Raw genomic sequence first — 11,633 nt, 5'->3', positions numbered from 1 at the left:
CAAACATTTTTGATTTTCAAGTTCCTGGCTGTTGTTAACGACAACACAAATATGTATCTATTACTACATTTAATATGATATTTAAACCTACTAATAATTATATCCGTTCCCCACGTTATCACCTCCTCTCCCATTTTTCTTTTTGCCGTAGACGTAATACTGTTACGTATTCTAAGACAATCTTGTCTCTTACCTTATTTTTTTCGTTAATGCTAGTTTTAAATTTCTTATTTATTTTTGCCACATGCTTTTTAAAATAGAAAAAGGGCAATTTTTCCCGTTGCAATCAATTTTCAAAAAAATAATTAATGACAATATTTCTGAAATAAAATTATCCAGGTTTTTCACCCTCAGATTACTGTACATGAGACCAATAATATTTCCGAGTTACAATAGTTGTAACATTAATGCTTCAGTGTCATATTTAATCATAATACAAGGTCATGTTTCGTAATGTTATTGACATTTCATGTCCTTTAAGAATACCACTTAGCATTAGTGTAATTAAAGTTTCTGAACTTGCCCTTTTCTTCGACGAGCGCTTTACGTTATTTTAGGATCACACATAAACGTGCACTTTTTAAGTTGCACTAAATATATTCATTATCAGTTAGATGTTTATTATTTCTTAAAAAATATTGACCATCATTTGCTGTCACAGGCCACTTATTATTATTATTGTTATTATTATTATTATTATTATTATTATTATTATTATTATTATTATTATTATTATTGTTATTATTATTATTATTATTTCTTCTATCTCGGCCTTCTATGCACCACGTAAAATAACTTCTGGATGTTTTGTTCCCTTTCCAGATTTTCGACCACTTCAGCTATTCTTCATCCTTTCACTGTGTTCTTTTCTTCGTCCAGACAGTTGCACGCTTTCGGTCTTTTTTTTCTTTCTGAAAACCACAAAACTTTCTCATCCTACTGATAAACATAAGCCTGTTTCGAATTTCTGCTTTCGTAATCGTCTTTTCTTCTAAATCCATTTTCACTTCGATGAACCAGCTTATTTGTATTTTGAGGTTCTTGTTAAAATGGTAACATTTTTGTCAGTCTTTCTGGGTTCATTCGCACCAACTGACAATAAAAAGAAATTCTTCTGTTCCTGAAGGGATCTCATAATTTTTCATCCAAGTACTCCCAAATTTCCTTGGTGTAAGTATCTTCCTAAGTACATTCATTTTCTATTTCTTCAATTCCTCGTGTTTTGTTTAAGACTAAACATTCTACTGCATAACGGTGTTATGGTTTTATGACAATGTTGTAATGTTGGATTTTTGTTTTTACTCTCAGTTATTTATTGTGAATGTCGTTTGTTAATTGGTAAGCCATTTCCACATTTTGAGCTCTAATTTTGTTTACTTCTTTATGTAGGTCCTTTGGCTATATTATTTCTCCTAGACACTCGAATTTATGTATTCACTCTACTTATTTTGCCTTACCTTGTGCTTAGGAATCTTACAATGTTGTTAAGGTTATCAAAAGAAATTTGTAGTCCTGCCTTTTACGCTGTCTCTTTCAAAAGGGTTATTTGTTCAGTTGCTGTTCCGATACTGCGAAAATTAGACAATTAAGTTTAATGTTCAACTTTTTATACCCTAATCTGATTAAACTGGATTCATTTTCTTTCATGTGTAAGGTTCCATTCTCTTATTACCTCCGCGAAAATGTAGTTATAGAGCATTGGGGAAAGGCCATCCATAACTTCGCCGTTCTCCAATTTTGATTTTAAACGGTTCTCAGATTTATACACGGAATTTTATTTTGGACTTTGTTCCTGTTAACGTTTCATTAATGATTGCAAAGGTATTTTTATCTGTGCCAAAATTTTCAAGAATATTGAAGAAAATTTCTTTCTCCACGGTGTCGTAAGCTTGTCTGAAATCTACGAAGGTTGTGGCAACATTTTTGCTTCTAAGACAGTAGTATCTGATGATCAAATTTAAATTCAATTTTTTTTACACGCAGGACCTGCCCTTCCTATATCTCCCATGATATTTAACAAGTTGATTGCTCACTTGCTCTTCTAGACTATTTTGAAGAGCTTTGAAAATAATTTTTAATGTAACAGGCACTAAAGAAATCCGTCTGTAGTTGTTAGCGTCGGCCTTGTTACCTTTCATTTTTGTGTGTAATGGATGTATGAGACCGCATTTCCATTCTTCTGAAATCTTATGTTTTCCAAATTCTTTCTATAATCTTATGAAGTTTTTGAATCATATCATCACTAGCACATTTCCGCGACAATTGAATCTTCTCCCGAGTCTTACTATTTGTAAGGTATTTTATTAAATTCTTCATTTCAGTTCTGTCTAGTGGTTTTGAAAACATATTTTCGGGCTCTATTTTTTCAAAATTTATCACTGTTTTCTTTGACAATTGAGGAACTTCCTGAAGTACTCAACTGATAGTTCACAGTTTTTTTATTATTAATAGCACATTTTCAATTTTCTTTTTTATAACGTGTAGTATATCTAACGGTTGATACTTTGTTAACTTAGTTTTGAAGATTTTATATACATTTAGTATTATTATTATTATTATTATTATTATTATTATTATTATTATTATTATTATTATTATTATTAACAGAAGTTCCTTTGAGCCGAATTTTTGTGCAGTGCAGGAGTAGTGAAAGAGAGGGAAGGGAGAAAAGGAGAGTAGAGGCTGCGCAAGAAATTTTATATTCCAGAAGGGGTGTGTGACATAATATGTTTGAGGAGGAGCCGTATACTTTTGCGCCCTTATAGCCTACATATGTATGTTTGTTGTTTCCTCCCGTCTGATTCACTAATTCCTTCCAGGAAAGGCCGATAGGGCTGGCACGTAACAATATAAAATGGATCGGTCATTGTTTAGGTAATATTAATTCGGTCGAGCGAACAACTTTAGACTGTAATATGCCATTAACCATTGCACCAGTAATCTACTTAAATACTTGCCTTACACGCTCCATCATCAAATATCAGTTTTAACATTCTTCAGTGTTTGTCCCTCCTGCTGGAGGGGTGCGCTGCATGGATTCGTTGTCTCCATTTAGTTCTGTCCTGGGCCATGTCAAGGCGGAGCTTGATACTCTCTAGCTCGTTGCGAAGGGCATCGGCCCGTCGCTGTTTTGGTCGTCCTTTTGGTCTCCTACCGACGACTTCTAACATGTAACCCGTCTTCGCGATAGTGTCGGCGTCTGCCCTTAGTACATGTCCAGACCATCGTAGACGACTCTTGCGCATTATTTTCTTGAATCGGTGCATCGCTAAATCTCTCTCTGATGGTTTCATTGGAGATGCGGTACAGTTTAGTGACGCCTGCTGTCCACCTCAGCATCTTAGTCTCCATGACGTCTAGTCGACGCTCTGTCTCAGTCGTAGTCGGCAAACATTCACTGGCATACAGTGCAAGAGGACGGATGACAGTAAGATAGAATTTTGATTTGAGATTACCATTCATCCTCCAGTCGCAAGTGACGCCGGTTGCTGTTCTCCATTTCATCCAGGCTGCAGATATCCTTGCATCGACCTCTTCGACAAGTCGGCCATCATCAGTGATCGAGGAGCCAAGATACTTGAATCTCGTCACTCGCGGCAGGTCCTCACCGTCTACCTGAATGGTTCCCATTGCTTGTGGATCTGACGTCATATATTCAGTCTTATTTTAATTTAGGCGCAGGTCGTATTGCGCCAGCCGATCGCTACATTCTTGGGTTTGGCACTGCAGATCAACCTTGGTCTCAGAGGTCAGTATGACATCATCTGCGTAGATAAGCGTCCATGGCAAAGAACGGTGCAGGTCTGCTGTTACAGTGTCCATCATTAGAATGAACAAGAACGGTGACAGCGCTGAACCTTGGTGAATGCCGACGGTAATGGAAAAGTCACTATATGCTCCTGCGGCGGTCTGAACATAGCTCCGTGTGTCCGCATAAAGCAGCAGGTTATTCTGGTATGCCATGCTCTCGCAGTGCTAGCCATATGAGGTCAAGCGATACGCTATCACAGGCCTTCTCAAGGTCCAGGAAAGCTAGATGGATCGGCTTGTCCTTGTCACGATGCTTTTCAACCAAGATCCGTGCATCATGGATTCCATCGGTTGTGCCACAATTCTCCAAAAATCCAGCTTGGTTTGTAGAAAGCTCAACGATATCACGTATCCTTTATCAAGAACCCATTCGAGTACCTTCATCGCGTGGCACAAACGTCGGATCGGTCGGTAATCAGTACATTCAACAGGGATCTCCATCTTTTTGAAGATGGGTAGGGTGATGCTCCTTTGCCAGTCGGTCGGTGTTCGACCCTCTCTAATGATCTGCTTGAAGAGTCGTGCTAACCATTCTACCGCATCCCCTGCAAACGTTATAAAATGGTATGAGCATGCTTACAAGGGTACCATAAATAAATTGAATTAACTGTTTGACTCTAATATATCTATATATTAAAACAGAAACAAGATCATATAAAATTTTACAAATGAATATTTAAAAATTTGTACAAAAATCAGAGCAGCCCTAATCTAACATAATATTATCCATTTTCTTACCACCTTTAGAACGGATACCTTCTTGCTCCCGTGCCTGGATTTGAAGCCTGATGTTCTGGAACCCCAGAGCCGTCCTCAGTTCGACCTCCCTGTGACGATATGTCTCCAAACTCACACCGTATAATCCTCCCTCGTGCACGATACACCTTGTCACCTCTGACATGGATTTCTATCCAACGTGATGAACATGGTCATATTTACTGAGCTATTCCCACATAGTCCGATAGATTGACGATAGTTCATGTGCGACCGAATTGAGGGAGTTCAAAGGCTATCCTTCACTGTACAACACTGATACAATAAATATATTCACTCAAATTTCACAACTGGCAGCACCGATATACAGGCTACAGTTATGGTGCACAATCAATGAGTACGAACTAAGAGTCACCACAGAATAAGTATCCACCGAACAAAATGAGTAACTTCATGGGTCTTCTGAGTCATAATCAACAATCCCCCTCAGACTAACACTTCCCACGTATGTGTTCGCTATTAGCCTTTTCTACTTCACCCAAAACAAAATCTGTTCCGTTTCATCACTCCACCTTTTCATAATCACGTGCTTAGGTAAATCCAGCATGCCTAATTTTACGTTCTGTGTTCATCACATGCACGTGACGGTTTTATCTCGATATTCATGTCCAGGGTTTTACCCAAGATTACACAACGATTCAGGCTAAGAAAAGGTTTTTTGATATAACTATATATATATACACTGCACCCACCCCCTACCCACTGGGTCTCCGGCGATGAATCTACAGGGTCGTTAACTGGATTATAAATCAAATGGGCATAAAAATTATATAAAAATAAGTTAGCGGCATAAGGGGTAGGATAATACGGGTGCCATATAACTAAAATCGAATGGGAACAATATTTTAAAATATTAAAATCAAAGGGATTATTATCCTTCTGATGGTTGTGGAATCTGATGCAAAATAACCATATTTAATATACATGAATAATTAAACATTTCTCAGTCAACATGTTGAAGATTGTTTCAATATGTCTTGAGGACGAGACTAAGTAACATTCGTGATATAAATCTTTATCATGTCCTCGCATATACGGAATAATAAACTAATAAAATCACTCAAACTATCCCCATTTACACTGGGTACATTTACATAACTTATACACAAGTCTGTGTGAATCCTAACCTAAATCTAACCTGATAATAACATAATAAACCCATACAAAGTAACACGTACTAAACACATCCGACGTAGAATCAAAGCTGGGGCCCTCTGAACCGAAGACCACTGCACTTACCATTCAGATAAGGTGCCGTTCTTCTTACTGTTACTATAACATTGCTCTTTTAATGTATTTATTTCTTTCATTGTATGGAAGCAAGCCAGTCTTCTAACTACGAATAATTCCAAATGCCACACTTCGATATTAATCTACATTATTTTAATATTATATAATGAATTGGTCTCCTTGTTCCAAATACCTCATGGTACTACAATTCACATTCGTCATATTTAATTGCAAATTGCTCTTCCTGCGAAATTCGCAGACATTATAAATAAATTTGGATTAGCTGCTCGTCATTTGCGAACTTCCTGTCTTCTCTCTCTCTCGTTCTGTTCCTTCCCCTTCGTCGATCTGAGTGGTGAAGTCAGCTTGACGTTGTCCTAGAAAAAAGGTTCAACCTCGGATGAATTCGGTGGGTCTTGAGGGTGTTTAAATGCGACAACTCCATGTTGATAACTTCCGCACGTTACAGAACTCCGACGGGACAGAACTGTCACACTGCAGCGTCTCTTAAAATCTATAGCAACTGAATGCGCGTTAAAAAGTTTATTTTATTATTTTTATATAATAATAATAATAATAATAATAATAATAATAATAATAATAATTGAGTGTGTCTATTTCTAGCCTGGTAGGGACCTTGTAAGGTAGACCCAACGGTGAGCGTGTGTGGTATCTACCGCGTAAAGAAAACTACATGTTATTGTAGTGAAGGAGAGAGTTGCACGTGGTGTGTGTTTCAGGGATGTTGGGGACAGAAGAAACTTCCAGTCCTAGAGCCGACGGAATTAACTATTCAAGGTTAAAATATCCGACCCGCGGCTCTCTGAACTGAAGAGCACTACACTGACCATTCAGCCAAGGATCCGCACATTATCATTATCATCGCCATAATCACGAACCTGTGAGCTTCCATTTGGGAGATGGTGAGTTCGAATCCCGCTGTCGGCAGCCGTGAAGGTTTTCCGTTGTTTATCATATTTACACCAGGTAAATACTGGGGCTGTACGTCAATTAAGGCCATGGCCGCTTCCTTCCAAATCCTAGGCCTTTCTTATCCCTTCGTTGCCATAAGACCCATCTGCCTCGGTGCGACTTAAAGCCAATTGCAAAAAATTGCTACTTTCCCAATCCTAGCACTTTTCCTTCCTTGCTTAACCGAAAACCTTTGGTGTGTTAGTGCGACGTTAAACCACTAGCAAATAAATAAATAATTAAATAAATAAATAAATAAATAAATAAATATGAAAGTAAATATGAAAGTAAATAATTAATTAATAGCATCGTTATCTTTGTGTCTTTTGTGTCCACTCTTTTTTTTTTTTTTTTTTTTTACAAAATATAACTTATGATATGGGATTCACACAGTTCATGAGAAACGAATTCTGGTTTTTCAAAATACCATACTAGCTACCTTTTCACATCCTGATATAATTTTTGAGTGCTACAAGTAACAGAAAACAGAAGGAATGACTAAATGAATAAAGAAAGGAAAATTACAAAACTCGAATTGCAAACAATATTTTATAAAATTTGTAACACAGAAAAGTTTAACTTCATGTTAAATATTTATGACGAAAGTACCGGTATTTCAGAAACTCTTAAAAATGGTTCACCCTTCACTTCAAGTCAGGCGTTTCAGCTTCAAGAAGCACATTTTAACACGCAACTCTGTTTCCGAAACGTTGGTTATTTCTTCACTTTTGTTTTCCTGCAGTTTCTCTAATCTCAACGGATTTAAATTGTTGACTTCATACATTTCAGCCATGACTAATTTTCATAGATACTTGAATGACCCAGCAAATCACTGGTTGAGAAACGCTGAGCTCAATATTGGAGTACTTCACTTTATATTTTATTTCTTCCTACATTGTTTATATTGGCCATCCGTCCAGTTCATTCGACTCTTTACGTCATGGCTCCAGTGACTAGTCTGGTGTAAGAACTTCAGGAACTTCAACTAATCAACAGCTGCCTATCATCACAGAATCGTTTCCGTTTTATCACTTTCGTATTATCGCACATACCTTCATCTGAAACACCTTTATTGCTTCTTTTCTCTAATATCGTGACACATTTGTGTAACTGTGTTATTCTTATGCATCCGACAGGCGATATATTTGGTAAATGTGGCTCAAAGAGTTCAAATACAAAAATAAAATGGTATGTCATCATGCTGAAAGTTTTGTTCTATGTATTTGTTTCATATGTGTGTACTTTTATTATCGTTACGTTTAATTTTATAGTTATTCACTAATATTCAAAATAAACACAACTCAAGCTCCAGATTTTCTCAAGATAAATATTGCGGAGCTCTCGTTATAATAACAGAGATAAATGTTCCTATGTTGACTGCCCGAGAAGCTAAAGTTACTGCATTATTTAGACTGCACTGAAAAGTTATGACTTCTGGGCAACGCACATCATCAAATCACTAATGGCCATTTTCTCCTTTGAGAAACTAAAGAACAAAATAATATAATTATTCCATTATATTCCGGATTACACTTTCTATAAGCTTATTCGAGAATGCAGGTTCCATTCTGAAAGTGGGTTTATCACTAGCACACAATACATCTCAGGTATGGTTGTAGTTGCTACTTGGTTTAATTTCTAGCACCGGGAGAGTTGGCTGTGCGGTTAGGGGTGCGCGGCTGTGAGTTTGCATCCGGAAGATGGTGGGTTCAAACCCCATTGTCGGCAGCCCTAAAGGTGGTTTTCAGTGGTTTCCAATTTTCACACTAGGAAAATGCTGGGGCTGTACCTTAATTAAGGCCACGGCCGCTTCATTGCCACTTCTAACCCTTTCCTATCCCCTAGTCGCCATAAGACCTCTCTGTGTCTGTGTGACGTAAAGCAAATTCTAAAATAAAAATAGCAGGAGGACCGATCTTTGTTTATAGCATTTTTATTTAGTGTTATGTAAACGAGGAATAACTTCCTCGTAAGTAGTCTCAAGTAACGCAGCGTTTGTTCGGCAGCAAGGTGCAGCTTCACGTTCGACTTCCAAACAAATGCTGTAAGATGAACCAGGACCCTTTTCCTCACCTTCCAGGACTTCAAAATGTAATGTATATTAGTAAAATTTATGCAGGGTTTTAGTTTTTTCCTCCATATAAAATTAATTTCTTGTTAATTATAAAAAACTTTGAATATTGAATTTTCACGACCGCATTGTAATCGAAACAGACATGCCCCACAACGGGCAACTTAAACGCACTCTACAGTGTACTAGCAGCAGTGCCAGACCTGTAGCTCAGATCCTTTCAAACAGAACAAAGATGGCCTAGGCCACCATAGCTCAATTGGTAGAGCAACCGACGCGAAATCGGGAGGTTGTGGGTTTGGATCCCACTGGTGTCCGGCTGGCCATTTTTGTTCTGTACTTAACATCTCTTCAACACGTACTACATGTACGTAACACGACCTAATACGCTGAAAGTCTGTTTCGATAAAAAAAACTTTGTTTCTCCAGATTAATCTACTTTGAGGAAACATTGCAAAATATCAGAGTCGTGTATGAAAATGAGAATGTTTGGGTATGTATTTACGAGACTCTGATTTTAGTGACAGAAAAATAGGATATGTAGTTGTCGGTATACTTAAAATGATGAAACTATAAGCAAACTTGCTGGCATGTAGAGAGCAGTGAGCAGTGAATCGTATTAAAGTAGCTCGGCCGTATGCATTTACTGAGGGCAAACGGTGTGAGATATGATTTTGTGTTGCTTTTACTTACGGATACAGCGTTTTACATGAACAATTCGCCGTCGCCTTTTGTGTAAGTAATCCAGAACCGATACGCGTAACTTACCTTTTACATGCTCTGCTCAGGGTATGGGCACATTGGTATCGAATGGAAAGAGAATCTTTGTTAAGTCACCAGAGAGGATCAATATATTCAGGAACAAACATCTAGAAATCCCACTACCGCCAACCCCTATAATCACTCCATGAGGGACTTGGCTTGCCACGGTTGTGTGCTGTACTATGCAGATAATTTCGAAAGGTTTAGATCGGTTGTAGATGAACTGGACAAGGAAGATGATTCATCAATAAATAAAAACCTTTTAAAAAACAGCACAAAAAACTAATCATTGTACTTTTCTGCTAAGCCCATATTCTTTTGCATCTTCATAGAAAACCTAGAAGCAGCAATAAACCTCTTGGCAGAGACTCTTAACGAACCGTATAATACTGAAAGAAAGATCAGTTCGGGCACAGGGTCAGAGATGGAAACTCTGAAATAAATAATTTCGCTTGTATGCCTCAGGTAGCCACCGTGAACTGGTAGCCACTGAAAATGTGAGTGTTACTTTTGAAGTATGCCAGAGTGACTTCGAGTGATGTAGAATAGTCTTGTTGACAGTATCGGGCTCTATTCTGGGAGTGGGCGTAATTGGTGAGTATTTGACATTAATTTGCTCCATTATACATCACTAGTTAAATGGTATTTGAAAAATGTATACATACATACATTATCATTATAGACTGTTATAACTTTCAGCGTTCAGTCTGCAAGCCTCTGAGAATTTACTAAACGTCGCCACAATCCTCGATTTGCAACTAGTGTTGTGGCCTCATTTAGTTCTATACCTCTTATCTTTAAATCGTTAGAAACAGAGTCTAACCATCGTCGTCTTGGTCTCCCTCTACTTCTCTTACCCTCCATAACAGAGTCCATTATTCTCCTAGGTAACCTATCCTCCTCCATTCGCCTCACATGACCCCACCACCGAAGCCGGTTTATGCGTACAGCTTCATCCATCGAGTTCATTCTTAAATTAGCCTTTATCTCCTCATTCCGAGTTCCCTCCTGCCATTGTTCCCACCTGTTTGTACCAGCAATCATTCTTGCTACTTTCATGTCTGTTACTTCTAACTTATGAATAAGATATCCTGAGTCCACCCAGCTTTCGCTCCCATAAAGCAAAGTTGGTCTGAAAACAGACCGATGTAAAGATAGTTTCGTCTGGGAGCTGACTTCCTTCTTACAGAATACTGCTGATCGCCACTGCGAGCTCACTGCATTAGCTTTACTACACCTTGATTCAATCTCACTTACTATATTACCATCCTGGGAAAACACACAACCTAAATACTTGAAATTATCGACCTGTTCTAGCTTTGTATCACCAATCTGACATTCAATTCTGTTGGATTTCTTACCTACTGACATCAATTTAGTCTTCGAGAGGCTAATTTTCATACCATACTCATTGCATCTATTTTCAAGTTCCAAGATGTTAGACTGCAGGCTTTCGGCACAGTCTGCCATTAAGACCAAGTCGTCAGCATAGGCCAGGCTGTTTACTACATTTCCACCTAACTGAATCCCTCCCTGCCATTTTATACCTTTCAGCATATGATCCATGTAAACTACAAACAGCAAAGGTGAAAGATTACAGCCTTGTCTAACTCCTGTAAGTACCCTGAACCAAGAACTCATTCTACCATCAATTCTCACTGAAGCCCAATTGTCAACATAAATGCCTTTGATTGATTTTAATAATCTACCTTTAATTCCATAGTCCCCCAGTATAGCGAACATCTTTTCCCTCGGTACCCTGTCATATGCTTTCTCTAGATCTACGAAACATAAACACAACTGCCTATTCCTCTCGTAGCATTTTTCAATTACCTGCCGCATACTGAAAATCTGATCCTGACAGCCTCTCTGCAGTCTGAAACCACACTGGTTTTCATCCAACTTCCTCTCAACGACTGATCGCACCCTCCCTTCCAAGATGCCAGTGAATACTTTGCCTGGTATACTAATCAATGAGATACCTCGATAGTTGTTGCAATCCTTCCTGTTCCCT

The 11,633-nt window shown here is 38.1% G+C and overlaps 1 pseudogene; it reads right to left on the bottom strand.

Moving 5' to 3' along the window:
- Positions 1–2,996: 2,996 nt before the first annotated feature.
- Positions 2,997–3,651, bottom strand: LOC137501290 (uncharacterized; annotated as a pseudogene).
- Positions 3,652–11,633: the final 7,982 nt, after the last annotated feature.

The sequence above is a fragment of the Anabrus simplex genome, chromosome 6 (assembly GCF_040414725.1).
Source record: "Anabrus simplex isolate iqAnaSimp1 chromosome 6, ASM4041472v1, whole genome shotgun sequence".
Taxonomy (NCBI): Eukaryota; Metazoa; Arthropoda; class Insecta; order Orthoptera; family Tettigoniidae; genus Anabrus; species Anabrus simplex.
This window is presented reverse-complemented; position numbering and strand designations above follow the sequence as displayed.